Raw genomic sequence first — 20,991 nt, forward strand, 5'->3', positions numbered from 1 at the left:
TGCATAGAGAAGGTCTTGCACGTTTACAAATTGTTTTCCTTTTCCTTAAGAAAACCAGCTTCTGTTAAACAAAACAAAACAAACAACAAACAAACAAGCAACAAACAAACAAGTAAAAAAAAACTGTCATATTTTTCCAAAGCCCTTACTCCCCTTGTTTCTTGAAAACACCACAGCTGTACAGCAATCCTACTGTGAGCTCTTGTATGGTTGTTATATAACTTTACAACCTTAGAGTTTCAGGCAAGAAAATTTAATTTCCTAGAACAAACAGACTTTATATATAAGTTTCTAGGCATTACTGTACTAAAATACATAATATTTATTTACATTTATATATTTTGGTGATAGTCAATCAAGTAAAATATGTTTTACTGTATATCAAGTAGCCTGATATAATTTACATAATGTGGTGAATCAGACTAATTGAGAATTCATCTGTTTGCTGATTTGTTTAGTTAAAGTTTTCCTTATAAAAGTAATATTGAGTTCTTTAGGAAGTAATATTATTAAATACAGTTGTTGAGTATTTCAGAGCTGCAGTATTGTTTGAAGCTTGAACAAAAGTCCAGACTTTCCACTGGGATGCTATTTATGGTTACAAAGAACATACTTGTATTCCCTTCAGGAGCTCAGGTCAGACCTCAGACTTTTGACATCACCTTTATCTATTTCAGTGTGCTTTTGATGTTGGCAGTTATATTTGTTCTGATTTTTGCCATTCCTTGCCTTTTTGTGATGTCTTCTTTGTCTGTTCAGTCTCTAAAATGTCTTTCCCTCAATATTACTTCTCAATAAATCTCCCCTAAATGGCCATGGAAATCAGATATCTTTTTCACTTTTGCACCTTTGCACTTTTATCACCTTGTGGGTGATATTTCCTGTGAAGATTTTCATGACAGTTATGACAATCACTTCACCCAAAATCTGTTGTTTTTTTTTTGACTCTATTTATTTCTAGAACATCAGTTCTCCTGCTTGAGTTCAGTCAAAATATAAGATACGAATATTGCTCTTCTTTAATCCTTCCCAAACTGTCTTCATTCCTTGACAAAATCACGGGAAGGTACTCAGGACATAAAAGAATTCTGGGGCCTTGGGCAAATGTCAAATGCTCTCTTCACTTATCAAGAATCTACAGGTACAGTAGTGTAATTGAATTTAATGTGGGTCTCCTTGCAATTTCATGTGATACCTGTGCTACTCAACCTTAATAACTTCTACAATATTTTGGTCCTTTATCTTCATAGGTGTAAACACAGAAGTTTTAAAATTGTTTTGTTTCTTTGCCTGTGGTATTTCAGCGCTACATCCTTACTTCTCATGCTCTTGCCCAGCTATGTTGCAAATATGTTCCTCGCCTCCTACTTGATATACATTCATGTAGCTTCTTGTAGTGCTTGGTTTCTCACTGTAGATGGTCATATGCATGTGGATGTCTATCTCATTCTATGCAATCTGATTCTCTACTCTCCTATTTTGCAGCACCATACCAAACTAATGTTCCATTATGATTCTTAAGTTTTCTTTTATGTGCTTGAAAGAAGACATCGCTAGAGTTCTATATGTGACTTTGAGTAACGCTGTGAATTTTTCTTCAAACTTCATCCAGCCCTAAGCACTTTTTTAGGGCTTTTTTTTTTTTTTTTTTTTCCATTAAAATATAACATCTATTTGCTGTACAACTTAATTAGCATACAATCATTCTGAAATACAGTACATATTTTGTGACATCGGACAGGAAAATAGTATGTGATTTAGAAAACAAACAAAAAACACTAAAGTTTTAGTGTATTTCCATATAATCCTGGGGAAAACAAAATAAAACAAAACAATAACAACAACAAACAGACTGATGATCTCTGGGCTACATTTAGAATCCTTTTTTCTTTCTGAATTTTCTGTGATTATTGATTATAAGTGATTGGATATTTGGTGATGCTTTTTTTTTTCTTTCTTTTTGAGAAGAGAAAATATTAAAAGCTGAGAAATGTTACTTCCATTGTTTATTTTTTCTCAGATGTTAAGTAGTATTTTTTTTAAAAAATCTCTTTGTGGGATTCTGAGATTACATCTGCTCTGCTGTTGATGACTACCAGCTGTACAATGTCAAACCTGATCAGTAGATCTTCTAGAATAGGATTTCTGTTTTGTGAAATTATGAGATGAAGGTTAGCAGTATTGTCTTTTCTGCTCTTTGTCAGAAGAAACAAGCATCTCAGTCCTAACCAAACAGATTTTGTTCTCTCTGTTCAGAAAGTGATTCAAATCTCAGTCTTTTTCTTTCGTAAGAATGCATGGGGAATTTTGTTACTTTTGATCTTGACAAAAGTGACTTTTCTACTGATGGATGTTTTGGGATTTCTACTGATACTCTATGAATGAATACATCTGAAATTAACTGGCATCTCCTGTGTTCATAACCTCAGAGGACTTCCATAAAATTATTGCTTTATTCTGACTATTGAGAAGATTTCTGGAGGCCAGAGTTCAACCCCAGGATAAAATGTAGTGGGAGAAGACTGATATTGTATGTATTGTCATAACGCTGTTTTTATTTTCCCAAAATTTTAAATCTTTTCAAGTAGAACTCTCAGACATTTCAGATTAAATGGTCTGTAAATGTCCAGCGGTAAAATGGTCCAAACCTTAATTCATCTTTTGACTCCACAAGTAGTGAATACATCTGATAGCTAGCATGCAGGAGACAACAGCTCTGAAACATTTGTTTTCTGTCTTAGACTTTTTATTCCCCAAAGTGCTATGTTCTCAATGTGTTTTATCCTGTGTATTCAAGCTTTACAGACAAAATATAACCTCTTGTCTATCAGCTTACATTCTTGTTCCAAATTATTAGCAGACCTTACAACCAGAGAAGCTATTTTGCTAAAAAGACCCAGATGGGGAACTTTTAGAGTCAAAAGTTTATAGGTATGGAGAGCTGTTATTTATCATATCTGAGCAATGGTTTAAAGAAAGCAAGGGAATTTAAGTAATCAAAAGATAAGAGAGATAAAGAGTTCAGGCTAACCTTTGTGAATCTTACTACTGAAGGCACGTTATGAGGAAAAATGAGAGGCCATGAATTACAAAGAAGGATTGGTGCTACTGGTGTACCATAAATGGAAAGGGTGAACACATGATTCTGGTTTATGCAAAGATCCCCAAACTCTAGCATCACCTTTGTTCAGGCTCTAAATCAAAGCCACCCTTCGTATCTGTAAACTCGTTCTCTTTTTCCTTCTCAACACAAATGCAGCTCAGTAGTTTATTATTTGTTCACGTTCTGCCATGGAGAGAGTCACAGCCATTATGATAAAGTAACCTTTAAACTCGGCATCATTTCAGCATTTTAGCAGAGTGAAGAATAAGACAGTTCCTTCATAGAAATGGATAAAGAAACCACAATCAAACTCAGACTATGGCTTGTAGACTGCAGTAGTCCCTCCCAGTTTATCTGAGGTTGTGAGATTGAAAATATAGCTTTTATTAATCTGTATTGCTAATTTGAATCTTTCATTCGTACCAGCTTTTTAAGGAAGACCTGGCATACCTTTTTCCCTAAGTTATGTTTCATGGCTCTGTGGAATTCTTGATTATCTGTTGTCAGAATCCCACTATAAAAATCAAGCAAAGAGAATTGAAGATCTGAGCTTATTGCAGAATTGTAGGGTTTGGAAGGAACCTCTGGAGATAACCTGATTCACCCTTGGCTAAAGCAGATTCCCTAGAGTAGGTTGCACAGGAAACTGTCCAGGAAAGTTTTGAATATCTCCATAATTCCACAGCCTCTCTGGGCTCCTTGTTACAGCTTTGTCACCCTCCCAGTTAAGATTTTTTTCCTCATGTTCACATGGGACTTCCTTTGTTCTAGTTTGTGCCCATTGCCCCATCTCCTGTCATAGGGCACCATCAAAATGAGCCTGGCCCTATTTACTTGAAACAATCTCTATAGATATTTATAAGCACTAATAAGATAATCCTCCTTAGTCTTCTCTTCTTCAGGTTGAACTTACTCAGATCTCTCAGTCCTTCCTTAAAAGGGAGATGTTCTGTATTGTTTATCATCTTTGTAGCCCTCCAGTCACTCAGAGTTCTTTGTCTTTTTTGAAACGGACAGTTCAGAAATGGATGTGGTACTGCAGATATGATCTCACTGGGACAGAGCAGAAGTGGAGGATCACTTCCCTTGACTTGTTGCCCATGGCTTTTTTAACACACTCTAGAATACCATTGTCCTTGGCTACAAGGGCACACTGCTGGATCATGGCCAACCTCTTGTCCTCCAGAACACCCTCATCTTTCTCTGCAGAGCTTTTTTTTTTTTTTTTTTCCCAACACATCGGAACCCAACCTGCATTGATGCATGTGATATAGGTATAGGTATATAGAACTCTGCACTATTCCTTGTTGAACCTCATTAGATTTCTTTCTGCTCAACTCTCCAACCTGTCCAGGTCTAGCAGAATGGCAGCACAGCATTCTGGAGTGTCAACATCTCCTTCCAGCTTTGTATCAAATATTGCTGAGGGTGCATCATATCTCTTCTTTCAGGTCATTGATAAAGAAGTTAAGCAAGGCTGGACCCAGAGCACCATAAGGAATCAACAACCTTGCAACAAAACAACCTAACAACCAAAGGCTGTCACCATTACATTATAATTTAATCATTTTTATCTGGAGATAAATATCCAGAAAAATGTTTCTTCAGAAGCATGTTCCAGAGTTTACAGAAATGAAAAAGAAGTTCCTGTTTGAATTCAAAGTCCAAAAGTAAAATTAAAATTGTAGGCAGCATCTCCTACAGAAGCTTTCTATAACATGTGCTATCATGGGAACTTTTGAAGCATATGGGATGAATTTATCTTTATGAAAACTAACTGTATCGGAAGCTCTGGTAAGTATGGAACAGCTATAGCAGGACTGAATATTCCCAGAAAATGCCTGAATGTTATTTTTTTAAAAAACTTGCTGGATGAAAAGATCTTCTATGCCTGGAAAGTTCTGTGGGTGGCAGAACAGAACCAGATGTTTGCCAAAGCCTTAGTGATATTTTTTTATCTCTATTTTTTATTAAAAAGTGTATTGAAACACCAAAAAGTCTGACAGTTTGGATGCGGAGCTTCTACTTTTTTGAGGATAGGCTGAACAGCACTTTTATGGCATTTTATATTATGAAGCTATGAAGAACTTAAGTCAGCTACAATCAGTTGATTCCCTGAGTATCTCTGTTGCTTTAGAAAAAAAAAAATAATAATAATATTAAAACACTTGGATCTCAGCCTTATAAAACTTACTGTCATGTGATGGAAAATAAAATAATTTCAATTTAGATTTTTATATATGGGAATTTATTCCTTCTATGTCTTTTAAAGATGTATCTTGAGATTTTTTTTTTTTTTCCTGCTATACATCCTCCTTTATCTTCATCCTGAAAGGATTATGCTACACTGCTTTGAGATCTATACACAATAAAATGTACAAAAAATGACATCCCCTCATTTTGCCAATAACTCAACTTTGCTAATAAATCAACATATTCAGTGTTTGTAGTGTGTACTTTGGATAAATAAAAGTCACCACCTACCACCTACCACACTGCATCTGTCTTTTCCCTAGCACTAGACTGTAAGCAGCCCCAAGCAAGTCTTCTAGACTGATTTTTTGAAACAAGAGATTGCAGTTCTATCATCTTTTTTTCTTTTTTCTTTTTCACAAAATTAAATCCATCATGTTATCTGTTGCATGCAAAAGTTTGCTGTGATCTTGAGGTCCATTGGCTTTCGTGTTATGTGAGTAAAGATGTATGAGTGCTATGAACTATAAAGATGATGAGCACGGAGCAACATATTTATGGGTAGGAAAATTATTCTCTTTATTATAGGAATTTTAAAACAGATTCAGAACTACATGAAAATTCAGATTTTTATACATGTGGTCTCTTCACTTTTGCATGCAGGCTTTAGAACATATTTCAAGTTTGAAAGTGATTTGTTATTACTTTTTTACAGAAAGATCAAACAAGTGCATAAATATGAGACGCAGTAAGTTACACACTCAATAAGAAGTGATAACAAAGGAAGAGTGGAATTTTTCGCAATTCATTACTTTTTTAGTTAGAAAGTTTTAAATCACTAGGTGACCTGAATTTATTTATTTCCTCATATACTTGATGGTTTAGCCTGAATAAAATATTTGATTTCTTCTAGGAGTACTGTCTTTTATTTCATTTTTAAATTACATGGAAATGAATTTAAAATACTAACAAAATAGAAATACAGTTTCTAAGGTAGAATAATTTGAACTGATAATTAGAATATTTCACTGAAATAAGCATTTCAAGGCAAAATTAGTGATTCCCAACCCCCCCCAAAAAAAATTCAGAAGAACAATTGCTTATTTCTTAAACATTCTGGTCAAATAAAATATGTGGTTTTGTGCTTGTTATTTTTTGACAATAATATCTCAGACAAAACCAAAAAGCGTCTGCTTTCAGCAACAAAACTTTAGTCTATTTTGAAGACGGATGGCAAATTTCATATATGCTCTATTCTAGCCTCTCTTCAATGGCTTTAGTTTTTTCTTTTTTCTTCTCTAGCAGAGTTTAGTATGTACCTGTATTTATTTTAGATTCTTTCCACCTGCTCTGTTTAGGGCAGAGGCCCTCAGGAAAGCCTGTGGGTGTTGGAGTTCTGAGGGAAACCCCTGCAGACTTTGATGGGAGAAGCAACTACCACCATACAGGGCTGACAACATGCACGGGAGGGTTTTTCCTTTCTCCTTTGTGATGTCTTTTGCCATGCTTGCTGTCCTTGCCTTTCATGTCCTCCCTCCTTTATTTAGAAAATCATAGATGAAAGTACCTGCCTTAGCAGTATCCTTGCCATTGACTTCAATGCACAGAGGAGTAAATCCTTCTCTTGGCACTTCAGCATTGACTAATCAGATCTTCCACCCTAAAAATATTAGTAGAATCCCAGATAGCCACAGATTTGTGGAGAAAGGCATTGTAATTTTCTATTGGAAAATATATAGGTCCATGATAAATATTATAATGTTCACATACCGTCCTATTACACTGAAAAGCCAGCTTGGATTCAGTCCCCAACTGCAACTAAATTTCAAAGGATCCAGCAAGCATACAAGACTTTATTGCAATATCTGTAGAACTGTATTCAGGAGAACTCAAAATCCAAACAATTGACATCTATTTTGAAAATCAATCACCCCCTCCATGACAAGAAAAAATCTGTGAAAATTAGATCTAGGAGAGAGTCCTTATAAAATTTCCAATCCACATAACATTTTCAAAATGTTCACATAAGCAGCACTTTCTGAAATGTCCTTAAAATCAACAGGCATCATAAATCACTTGAACACTTCAAAAAATCTTGACTTTTACAAAACAACTTTTTATCAGTGTTAATCTCTTCCTGATCTGTTTGCTTTATCTATCTCATCTTCATTAATTATTAGTTGACACTTATAATCTTGCAATTTTGTGTGTGTTTTGCAAGTATTAGAAATCCGGACCTTGTACCTGGAGCACACGATGTAAAAAAATTTCAATTAAAATTGTGCAAGTTTTTCTAAAGATAGAACAACTTTCATGCTCTGTGTTACCTTGTAATAAGTCTTCAAGAGGTATTAAATGTCTAAAAGTTCTGAGTGTCCTACATACAAGCTGGTGAAAATCTTCATCACCTTCTATTCAAGTGGAACAAATGCCTTATGATCAGAAAATGAGCAAGAGGGAGTATAACCTTGAATGAGTGATCAACAAAAACATTCCCTGGCTTATGTATTGCATTATGTACAATTTTGTATTATGAACTGTCCTCAAAGAAAGTATATAAACATAGTAGGTAGGAAAACTGGTAATCCAATTTCTCTCTTTCCACCCTGCAGCTCCCACAGTCACTTTGGAGAAAATTCATGCACTCCCTCTGCATCACTTCTGCTGAAGTAAACACAGACCACCTAATTAAATCCCTGAATGCAGAGGTGAGATGCACAGCAACAAAATTCTCAATGAAGGAGCTCCTGGACAAAGACAGTTTTCTATCAGCCAGCACAAAGCAGACCTGGCATTTAAGCCCGATTGGGTCATACCTTGAGAAAAAACACTCACTTGGAGCATTTAAGCTATTTGTTCATAGATAACTAAAGTTATTATTATTATTATTATTATTATTATTATTATTACATGTATTATCTCCTTCTATGGAGGTATTCAAGACCCATCCGAGCACCTACCTGTGTGACCTATTGTAGGGTACTTGATCTAGTAGGGTGGTTGGACTTAATGATACCTTGAGATCACTTCCAACCCCTACAATTCCATGATTCTTTGATTTAAGTAGAAAACATACTGTTTTGATAAGTATCTTTAAGTACCCTGCTGGGATTGGAGCCCCTCACAGATCCATTTGCTGAAGCAGGTGATTATCTTCCAGTTCCATGTCCTGCAGTTTTGGTCGAGAGTCATCCCTTAGGAGGAATCAGCAAACTCTTCAGATTTCTAGGATACAGAACACACCCTGTAGGTTAGCTGCAGAGGATCAACAAGTGCTGTTGAGATGGTTCAGATTTTTTAAATGCTAATAGGAAAAAAAAAACAAAAACAAAACACAAGAACTTCTGTATGTTTTTTTTTTGTTTGTTTGTTTGGTTTTTTTGAGTCTTAGTTCAATCTTAAAGGTTACCCTGATTATCTACAATTATGCCTTTGGCTGAATTGTTTTCCTGCCAGATTAGCAATCCAAGTTGGCTCAGAAATGGGGTCAAAGCAGAATCAGACAAGAGTGAGTTAGAGAGATCTGATGGAAAGAAGTGGGACTGTTCCCTTCAGGTCATTCATGGTACTGGAAACAAGTCTGATGAGTAGAAATGAACTGTATTTAGGAATGTAGATACACATTTTTTCTTATAGAGCGAGTTGTGATAACCTTATTATTGATTTAAGAATGAAGATGAAATATTTTATATAGACCAACTACTATAGTTTCTTTCCTAAGATGTATTTAGGTTTTAAAGAAATGCAAGGTGAATTTGTAACTCCATATAACCATGACTGATGCAAATTTGGTGAAAATAAGTTAAACTAAAGCTTATGTAGTAGTTCTGTGAGAAGATAATCAGGAAATAAATAAAAAATAATAATAAACAAACAAACAAACAAATGTAAGAAAAAATATCAAGTGGAAATTTCTCTGTTTTCCCTAAAGTGACTTTCCTGGAGATGAGACTTGTTCTGTTTCTCCCAGATTAAGATCTACACAATAAGAAATATCACTTTGGCTTTAGAAAGAAGGCATGTTACCTCTGCCTCTTGTCTTTAGTTCAAGTGAATATGTTACCTATAGTAATTTCAGCAACTATTCGGAAATGATGATCACCCAAATTACAGGGAGATCACATGGCTGTCCAAATACTGAACGGACTTGTTCAGTCTCCCACAGATCCCCACAGATCTTTTAACAACCATATCAGTAAACAGCATATCTAGTTTCCTTCAGGTTTAATATGTTAAAGTAATAAAAGTTTGGATACTGATTCTTCAGTGTTCAATGTGTGAGTAAACTAGTGAGCTTGGACTCATCAGAGAGAAACACTGAGTGAAAAGAGGCCTTTATATGTTACTTATTAGTCAGTCAACAAGACAAGTCTGTTGCAAATATCATTAACCACAAGAACAATTTCATTCTCATTTATTCTTTCTTTTTTCAGTCTTAGCTCCCAGAAAACAGAAATGGAATAACAGGTAGAAATCTTTGCAGCTAACTAATGCTCACTATTGCAGAACTATATCCATTAGAGCTGGAGCTGCAAGATAAGAGGCAGCAGATTCTCTCTGCAAGAGAAAAAAAAAAAAAAAAAAAGCAACAGCTTTACTAAACTTTCCTGAACTGATGTGCATGTTATAAGTATGTATTTATGCATACAGGAGCAAGGCTCAATTCTTTGCAGAAAGGAAGCAAAAGTCCATGAAATAACTTCTCTGATTAGGTGCTTTCAAAACTGTGGTCGATTCCCTGGTGCTAATGATGCTTCTTCCCGCTAGATGGCACCGAACAGCTGTTGAATCGCTACAGATGCTGCATGCTGATCCTGCGGCGCTGGCTCACACTTCCTTCCTACTGGCGGCTCTATTTTACATCTACCGATAAAACCCACAAATTCACCCTTCAAAAACTAAAGCTGGTCCACTTCATTTCATTTCCCCTATGCCTAGGCTCTTAGCTAAATGTTGCAGCTGCAATGAGTAGTGGGATTGCAGCACATCATTCAGGCTTATCATCATGGAATCATGGAATCACAGACTCACCAACATTGGAAAGGACCTCCACAGTCATCCAACCCAGCTGTCGACCAACCACCAATGTATCCTTTCTAAACCATGTCCCTCAGTATAACATCTAAACAATTTTTGAACACCTTCAGGGGCAGTGACTCCACCACCTCCCTGGGCAGCCAGTTCCAGCACCTGACCACTCTGTCAGAGAAGTTTTTCCTAAGGTCCAAACTGAATTTCCCCTCACAGAACTTGAGACCACTCCCTTTGGTCCTGTCACTGGTGACACAGGAGAAGAGGCTAACTCCACTTTCTACAGTCTCATTTCAGGCAATTGTAGAGAAAGATAAGGTCACCCTTGAGCCTCCTCTTCTCCAGATTAGACAATTCCAGTTCCCTCAACTGCTCCTCATAAATCTTGTGCTCTAGACCCTCCCACTGGCTTCATTCCCTTCTCTGAACATGCTACAGGGACTTGGTATCTTCTTCATAGTGAGGGACCAAAACTGAAAACAGTATTTGAGGTGCAGCCTCAGCAGTACTGGATACGGAAGGGTGGTCACTTCCCTGCTCCTGCTGGCAATACTCTTGCTGATACAAGCCAGGATGCCATTAGTCTTCTTGGCCACCTGGGAACACTGCCGGCTCATATTCAGCAGAGCATCAACTGACACAGCCAGGTCAGTTTCTTCCACACAGTCTTCCATCCGCTCTGCCCCAAGCCATTATCACTATCTGGACTTGTTGTGGCCAAAGTGAAGGACCTTGCACTTGGTCATGCTGAACTTATCCCATTGACCTCAGACCAATGACCCAGCCTATCCAGGTACCTCTGTAGGGCCTTCCTACCACCTGGCAGATTGACCTTTCCTCCCAGCTTGACGTCGTCTGCAAACTTACTGACAATGCATTCAATCTCTTTGTTCAGGTCATCAAGGGATTAAACAGGACAGTCCCCAATACTGACCCCTGGAACACACCATTCTCAACCGGTTGCCAGCTGTATTACATTCACCACTACATTTGATTTGCAGAGTTCAGTATGTAGTTGAACTGGTCAGTCCCAAAACAGACAGAAATGCATTAGTGCTGTGCTCTGAATAATATTGATTTGCTAGTTGTTTGCCTGGGTTCAGCATCTCACAGAGTTGGTTGTATTGCAAGTCCTGAGCTATCTTCCCAAGCCCCCAGTGTTGTATGCTTTCTGCATAGCTTTCAGTGGTAAATTTCTCAGAGCCATTTGACAACATTTTTTTTCCACAGTAAAACACTTAGCATAACCCTTTCCAAATCTCACTAAGAATCTACAAGAAGAAATTTTCAATTTGCCTTATTTTCATTTTCATCTTCATTTCTCTCATCTGCAAAGGAAAGTCTTTTGCTCTTTTTGTCACTAGCAGTCACTGCAAGCCTGTCTCTAATGTCTATAGAGTGCTGCAAAAATGGCACAGATTTCTGAATTCTTCCTCTGTAATTAGGAGCTGTTCTGCTCTACAGAGATTTAACATGATTAGTCCAGCATGATATTTTCCTGCAGTCCCCTGAGAGCTAAGGGAATGCTACAGATCCTACCTAAGTGAAGAGAATTGAAGTTTTGTAACTGAATATGGACAGGTAAATTCACTGCTGATGCAGCTGTGAAACAGGAAAAGAGATGACAGCAAAGAGGAACTATACAGAGTCTAATTCCTGCTGATTTTCAAATATGGCATTTGAAAACTCAAGGTATGCACACTCAGTGTACACACTAAATGTGTCACCATTCATTATGACAGATGGGAGTAAAGACAGAGAAAAATGTTGCAGTTGGAGAGTAGGTAAAAGCCTTCTGGGTAGGGACAGATTTTTTCTCAGCTCAAAGTTTTGCATCACATGGTAATGAATACTCTTCTTTTTTTTTCCCCGGAGAATATGTTCTAAAAACACCTTCTCCCTATATTGTATCTGCAAAACAGGCTTCAAAAAGAGAATGGTCATTGCTACAGACACAGAAAACCGCAGGCTGTGAATGGTCAGTGCTAAAGATAGATTCAGGTACCGTGAAAAGATTTGTAGGTAAAATGTAGAAATAACACTCCTCTTTTACAGGATGGCTGGACTTTGACTTATAGCACTAAGTCACATTTTTTTCTTTCAATCCAATTTCACCACCTTCAAAGCCAAACCCAGCTTAAACCACCATAGAATGCCAATTATGAGAAAATCTTAGTTGGAACTAACTTCCGTCAAGAAGAAAACGAGGTCTTTTTATTTTTGCTAGATGGGTCCATTTATTTTACAAATCTCAGAAAACAAAGAATCAAATAGACAAACAAAAAAACCCTGCTCATTTATTGTATCTGCTTGAACACATGATTTTTTAAAATTTCCTTTATGCAAAATATTTAATGAATCATTTTCATTTCATAACAAAATAAAGAAAAAATCCCACCATCTGATTTCACATATACATTTATCACATCTTTGGAGCAAAACATCCTATTATTTGCTTCCAAAGTTTTTGGCTGGTCTGCACTCAACTATAGCCCTCCAGTACTGTATTAAAAAAACACGACTGCACTGTCACATATTGTTTCTCTTTTATTCTTTCCCTGAGGGGAAAATAGCATATGCAGTGAAAACTCTCATTTTGCTTCTGTATTTTGTACTAATTGGCTTTTCCTAAACTGTGAAGGCATCATGCATACAGATACCATATTGTCATAGAAAAACTGAGAAGTGACATGAAAAACAGAAGGCCAGAGCATTGTTCATAAAGAGGTAAGAGTCTCTGGACATTTTCAGGTTTTCACCTTTTATCACATGATGAAATTTTGCATTATGATAGCTAAAAAACAAGTACAGTGTTTTGATTACCTTTAAATTGTTCTTTCTCTTTTATGGAATTTTTTAAATACGCAAAGCTCATTCTGAATTCCTTTCTGAAATGTAATTTCCATGCAGCTGAATTTGTTACACATCACTTCAGTTCTATTATACTTGGCAGATGATCTTTTGCTCACTTTTATCAGTAAATTCCTCAGGAGTTTTATAGACAGTGCTTGAAATGGTAATTCAGACTATGAAATGAAGCTGGTAGGCAAATGTAAGGTGCCAGAATGTTGTATCACTGTATACAGACCATTTCAATGACAATTCATGAGAATAAAAAGCGACATGTCAACAAAGTGGTTTGAAAAACAGCCAGAGTATGCCAGACAAACAGGGCGATTTCAATCCAGTATTACACTGTGTGTATTACTTTTTGCAATCTGTTCTTTTTAAACATTTCTGAGTAAGTTCCACTGGCAGTATGTTCTGATGTCTTACACAGATTTTGCATGTTAAATCAGCTGATTTTCATTCTGTTTTTCTCTTCCCCTTTCCCTTGGAATTTGTTATCAACTCATAATGAAGTTTTTGGATTATTTGACTATGATCTTGATTTGAAGAGTAACAATGCTTGTTTTCTTTACTCCTATTGAGATTAAAAAAATAAAAATAAAAAAATCTGCTTACCAACCTGCTCTCTAATCAGGAATGAAACAACTTTTGTGCTCTGGAAAGGGATGGAGCATTCAATCATAAAATCCTGTATCTATCAAGCTACCTATCTATGTATATACAGAGAGAGATGTAAGTGTGTACAGAGTAGATATATACATATATATATACCTGTGGGTGTAGAATATATAATCTGAAAGGCCCACCATGTCCTCAACTGCATCAAAAGAGGGGTGGCCGGCAGGCCAGGGGAGATGATTGCCTCATCTGGAACACTCAGACCTGGAGCACTCAGCAGATTATACAGGTTGACTAAACCAGGTTGTCCAATGTTGCCAAAGAATTGTGTGATAGGTGTTACCTGTTAACTTTCACAGACTCCTTAAGTCCTTTCTCCTACTTATTGTATGTGAGTACCAAGAACTCGGTGGAAACTTAGGAAATGTGCCAAGGAACTGGCAGACTATTAGTATTGGAGATGATGGCAACTGATCTGGAAGAGGAGTTTGGAACTGATAGGATATTCTTTCCCTTCTATCTGCCTAAACTACACTTGGATGTGCTCAGATTTCCTGCTAAGGCACACTTCATGCCTTTTAATAAAACAGGTTTGTATGTCACTAGATCAGACAGAGATATCTACACTTGACTTACTCACTCTAGACTTCTAGTCTTAGAAACAGATAGTTTCTTGATATAGTCAATGAAGACTAGTTGGGAACCATTTAATTCTAAGGCAAAGGATAAAAAATAAGGCAAATTACTCACTCTCAGGGACTCTTACTCTCTTACTTCTCTACTACAAACTACAAACTAGGAGTCTTGGATGTGAAAGATAACAAGAAGGGGTTCTACAGGTACATAGGCAGGAGGAGAAAGACCAAGGAGAGTCTTCCCCCTCTGATGAAAAGTAATGGGGAGCTGGCTTTCTTAGACGTAGAAAAAGCCGAGGTATTCAACCATCCTAGGGTTCTGGAAGAGATGGGTGATGTGGTTGATGAGCTACTCTCCATCATATTTGAAAAATCATGGCTGTCTGGTGAAGTCCCTGGTGAAAAAGGGAAACATTACTCCCATTTTTAAGAAAGGTAGAAAAAATGACCCAGGGAACTACAGGAAGGTGAGCCTCACCTCTGTGCCTGGGAAGATCATAGACCAGATCCTGCTGGTTACAATGTTAAGGCCTGGTCTGGTGGTTGGCGACCCTGCACATAATGGGGGTTTAAGCTAAATGATCATTGTGGTCTTTTTCAACCCAGGCCATTCTGTGATTCTGTGATTGGATGACTGAGATGGAGACACCTACTTTGTAGCTGGTTAATGCTGGACAAGGCTTGAAAAATCGGCCCATGTGAACCTAACGTGGTTCAACAAGTCCTAGTGCAAAGTGTTACATTCGGTGAGGGAAATCCCAGATATGAGAACAGACTGGAAGAGGAACTCCTCTAAAGAACCTCTGAGTAGTAGGACTTTGTTCTGATGGACAAAAAGCTGGATCACACTACATTCAATACAAATGGAATAAAGATTTTCTCTCCATAGGAACAATCATGAACAGCAGACAGAAATGTCCTAGAGGTAAATGCAATGACTGTAGAGAGGCTGTAAAAGGAATAGTCTTCAATTCCACACATATAGATAGTCACATATCAAGATCAGACTACTTAGGTCTGTGTAGGCACACGAATCAACCAAAGCTAGAAAATGAAATGCATATTTTTTGTAATGCAGTGCTGTTAGTGAGCATAAAATAAGACGTCTTTGCCTTGAAGAAGCATTCCTCTGTGATTTCACTCATTTTTCCCCTGACATTTTCCCGTCTTTGTACAAAAATGCTATTTAATTCCTCACAACTATAACTGAAATTCTAGGTAAGATTTGTCACAGGAAAAAACATTCTGTTATTTTGTTACAATTTCTTGGCATCTTTAATCCTGTTATTTTTATCAAATTATGCAGCTTATGTATTCCATGACATATATTAAATGATATTAAAAAGATATGCATTATATAGCCAACTAATTTTAGTAAAGCACTTCTAAATTATTAGCTTATTAAGGCATTTTGTCTCTTCTGTAACTATTTCTCTGAAGTCTATCTTATTTTATTTGAGGGCAAAGAATTTGTCTCCATCCTGTACAGATAAAAAACTGATATTCTATTTTTTTCAGAGAAATGCCTATAAATACTTGAAATACTTGAATAGTTACAAAATATGTGTTGTTTTTGTTTGTTTTGTTTTGTTTTGTTTTACTTTGCTTTGCTTGGTTTGGTTTTTAATGGCTCAGATTCGTAAATTTTTGTAGAGCTTGAAGCACCACTGTACCTTGTGAAAGCAATGGTTGAATAACTTATGAATAAGAGGAATTGGATGTTTTTATTTAGTCTAAGAAATACTGAAGAAGTATTTGATCAGAATCCCTTGTGACAAAATTTTTAAAGGAAACTAGATTACTATGAGATAGTCCTTACATTAATGTGTGCCAAAGTGTATGTCAAGGTGTTCCTGCATCTGGAGCGGGTATGCTTCCCAGAGATAAGCATCTGGAATAAGTCAATAGTCTAGAAAAGAGATTAGTGAGGGATGAGATAAAGATGATATTAGAGAGGTAAAAAATGATTAGCTTGAGGAGGCGGCAGTTCAAATGATTCATGTTCGGGTATCCTTCACCTTCCTACAAGGTTGTCACTGATGCCCAGGTCTGCCTTGGTTCAAAAGCAGACTGTACAGATTAATAAAGGAGAGACTCAATGATGCTGCTAATAAAACCTATACCTGTGAATGTCTCCTTGTCACACATGGCAGAATAGTCAACACAGTTATAATTGTCTACTTGCACAGAGCATACTTATTTTCCTAATATGCTGATTTTGTCTGTAATCAGAAACAGAGGATAAAATGGATCTCTGGCCCAACTCAGTAAGGCCAATCTCATCTTTTTTTCTATGAGTTCTTACCATCTGCTCTTGTGCAAACTGTACATCTCACAAGCAAAAAAGAGGCAATGGGACTTAAGAGACTATGCTGTGGCAGCCTGGGATGTAATTACAGAAATATTTTCTTCAGCAACAAAACCAGATGGCACTGGCACAAGTGAGAAGGCAGCAAACTGTGACATGGAGACTAGAACAAGCAGCTGGGGTCAGGGAAAGGAAATTTCTTAAAGTGACTTCATTGCCAAAAACAATGTTTGTACAACTGACCTGCTTAGTAACACAATCCAGTGATGTGCCAAAGTGGAAGCAAATGCTCTATGCTTTATTGTTATGCTAAAAAATCCAACAATTTCAACAACAACAACAACAAAACAAACAAAAATAAAACAAAACAAAAAAACAACTGTTCTTTAGAAAGATATAGTGACTCCTTGGAAATTTTAATTTCCTTTGAAAATATCTGTTTACTTTTTCTCCTAAATAAACAAAAAGTGTTCAGGTGTACACTTGCATAAGTGAGGTAGCTTATGTGAATACAGAGAACAAATTCCTGATTTGGGGTTCTCATAACACTGCAAGGAGTGAAGTGTAAACAAAGCCAGCAGTTCCACTTTTCTGAAGTGTGCTGGGTGGCACAAGCAATGGAGGAAACATTCTGATTTGCAGTCTCTATCTCCACATGCAGACTGCAGTGACAATTGTTGTCTTGGACAGTTTGCAAGTCTGGGGGAAGACTGTCAACTGTCAAGGAACTATATCTTCTCCTCTAGGGAAATAGCCAAATGAGAAGGACTCATGTAACACAGCCAGTCCTTGTGCCAACAGTTGAACCGTGCTGCTTTAACTCATCCACAGATGCAGAAGTATTTTTTTTACTAGTACAAACTTTGCAAGAATTAGCCATTCAATCTGTATTATAATTCTCACATTTCAATTAACTTCCTAGATACAGTAAATGTTTTTGCATGGCAAATGATTCCTCACTGTAAACTAGCTAGAAAATAGGTAAAGCATTCTGGACACTGATATGTAAGTAAATGGCAATTAATATTAAGTACTCTCTTGTGAGGACATTCCATCAGGCTAATCTTTTTTTCCTATCCCAAATTTGGCTGAAGCTTAATCAGAATTAATTCCAGAGCATTTAAGGAGGATTTATATTTAGAACAAGCTTAGCGTACAAAAACATTTAGTAAAGATCAGCAGCTAATAAAATGTAACATCAATATAGAGAAATAATTAGGCATACAAGCATCTAGGTGTTCCTTGGCACTTTAAAGTCACCTCTCTGGAATTACACATATTATAGCATGAAAGAGAAAATATACATATATATGATAATTTATCCATACAAAGGCCAAAGAAGAATTACATCTTCCTAAATGGGTGAGAAATTAAAGTATAATTGCTAGAGACTAGCCTACTGAGGCCAAACTTGCAAAATATTATTCCAGTGAAGATCTTTTAATCACAGAAGCATTTAATGTGAGAATAATGACAAAAAACAAAACAAAACAAAACAAAACAAACAAACAAACAAACAAAAACCAAGGACTGATATCCCTAAGGCAATATTCTGGTGCCATTTGCAGTTTAAATGCTGTTTTGGAAGACATTTTCTTCTCCACCAGTAGAGAGAGACACACAGAAAGAGTGAACTTTAAATACCGTTTAATAGGTTTTTACTACTGAAAGCTGTAGCCTGCGGGAGGTTTGATGCTTAGTGACAGAAAGAAGGTCCAACCAGCAACATTAACAAGCAGAGAAGTAGAATGAAATTAGAAAGTTCGGGTGAACAAAGGTGTCAGAAACACTATAGCAGAAGTGTTGTTACTGTCTGGAAATGTTTATCATTTTCAGAAATGCAGAAAGTTGCTTTTCATTTCTGCTGTTAAATCAAATGCAAAAAAAAGTTTGTCCGATATTGTTCTAAATTGTTTTGAATAATGAAGTACCCAGGGACCTTTGCTTCATGAAAGATAGTACCTCACAGTGCTTTACTGTTGTAATTTCCATGGAAATTAACATTTACGTGCATGGTTATCACACTTTCCTTGTAATGTAAAGTATTACCATCTAAATCCCTATGAATTATAGTCGTTGTGGTATCATCAATTTGACTCTGGATTTGATCTACATTCCTGCTGAGTTTGCTGCATACTTTTGTTTTTCCTCCTGGTGTTGAGCAGTACAAGTAAATCTTGAATGGAATTTTAAAATTCAGCAGCTGTTTTCTTTTGATTTTTTTTTTCTTCCCCCATCTCTTCTATTTAGGTCTGTCCCTCCTTCTGTGTCTACTGCAGATACTGAGTGCAAAGTACATGAGCTGAAATCCTCATAAAACAAATCCATAAGGAATTTGTTTCCTATTTCACTCAGGAATGACCCACAGAAGTGCAATATCTCCACTATACTCTTTGCTGTGTCAAAGATGTTTGATAACTGTGTGTGAATCACAACTTCCCAGGAGCTAGAGTTCAACAAACACCTCACCATCTCACTGGTGCTGGTTCACAGTTTCATTCTTTCATGTGGCCTTCAACACCAAGTTATCATTATAACACCTTAAGGTTAGGTATCATGCTTTAAAGTCTCTGACTTGTAAAATCAAACAGAAGGTAGAAATTACCAGAACTCATGGTATCAGCTACTGAAAATGCAAGAAATGTACAGAGAAAGGAACATGTTGGGTATGTGACTCATCAAATGTTTAGAAAGGAATAGACCTGGTCTCTCATATCTTTTGCTCCAGCATCCAGTCACTGGTGACAGTAAAGATATTTCAAGATATAATCAGGAAAGAAAAGAAATAGGCCAATAAATTCAGCTCTAGAGCTCCCAGCACAAGTCTATGTGACTGCACTCATAAGATAACTGAATGCCTGAATGCTTACTGTTCAGCAACTAGCTCTGTGACTATCTTACACTCATCAATGACTTTGATGTCAAGTGTAAACTAAATGCTGCAGCTCACCAAAATGTATGGGGGAGTGATAGAATCATAGGATCATCATATATATATATCATATATAGAATCAACGACAATGATCATCTGGTTTTAACCCCTCTGGCATGTGAAGGGCCTCCATCCACCAGACCAGACTGCCCAGAGCCACATCCAGCCTGCCCCTGAATGCCTCCAGGGGTGGGGCGTCCATAACCTCCTTGGGCAACCTGTTCCAGTGCATCATCAGCCTCTATGTGAAAAACTTCTTCCTAATATCTAACCTAAATTTCCCCTATCTCAGTTTAAAACCATTCCCCCTAGTCCTATCACTATCCACCCTCGTAAACAGCCATTCCCCCTCCTGTTTTTATGCTCCCTTCAAGTACTGGAAGACCACAAGGAGCTCTCCCCAGAGCCTTCTCTTCTCCAAGCTAAACAAACCCAGTTCCCTCAACCTTTCCTCATAGGATAGGTGCCCCAGCTCTGTGATCATCTTAGTTGTCCTCCTCTGGACCCTGTTTAAGAGCTCCACGTCCTTCCTGTACTGGAGTACTGTGTCCACATCCTTCCCAGACCTGGACACAATACACCAGATGGGGCCTCACAAGAGCTGAGTAGACGGGCATAAGCACCTCCCTCTCCCTGCTGGCCATGTCTTTTTTAGTGCAGCCCAGAACACATCTGGCCTTCTGGGCTGCAAGTACACACTGCTGGCTCATGTCCACCTTCTCATCCACCAGGACCCCCCAGATCCTTCTCCACAGGCCTGCCCTCAAGGGTTTTTTTGCCCAGTCTATATCAGCATCTGGGATTGCCCCAGCCCAAGTGCAACACCTTGTACTTGCCCTTATTGAACCTCATTAGGTTCACATGGGCCCACTTCTGGGCCCCTGTGGGACAAATGAGTGGATAGGAAAGTGGACTGAGATCTGACTGGCAGAGCTCAGAGGGTTGTGATCAGTGGTACAGAGTCTCACCGGAGTTGTGTATCTAGTGATGTTCCCCAGCTGCTGATACTAGGTCTGGTCTTGCCTAACATCTTCACTGATGACATGGATGAAGGAATAGAGTGCATTTTCAGTGAATACACTGATGATTTAAGGCTGGGAGGAGTGGCTGATACATGAGAAAGCTGTGCTGCCATTCAGTGTGATCTGAGCAGGCTATAGAGTTGGGCATAACAGAGCTTTTAAGATTCAACGAGGACAAGTGTGGAGTCATATACCTGGAGAGAAATAACTATGTACATCAGTAAAGGATAGGATCTGACCTGCTTAAAAGGAGCTAGGTGGAGAAGAACTCAGGTGCTCCAGTGAACTAGAAACTGGCC

The sequence above is a fragment of the Gallus gallus genome, chromosome Z, assembly GCF_016699485.2.
Source record: "Gallus gallus isolate bGalGal1 chromosome Z, bGalGal1.mat.broiler.GRCg7b, whole genome shotgun sequence".
In the NCBI taxonomy this organism is placed as follows: domain Eukaryota; kingdom Metazoa; phylum Chordata; class Aves; order Galliformes; family Phasianidae; genus Gallus; species Gallus gallus.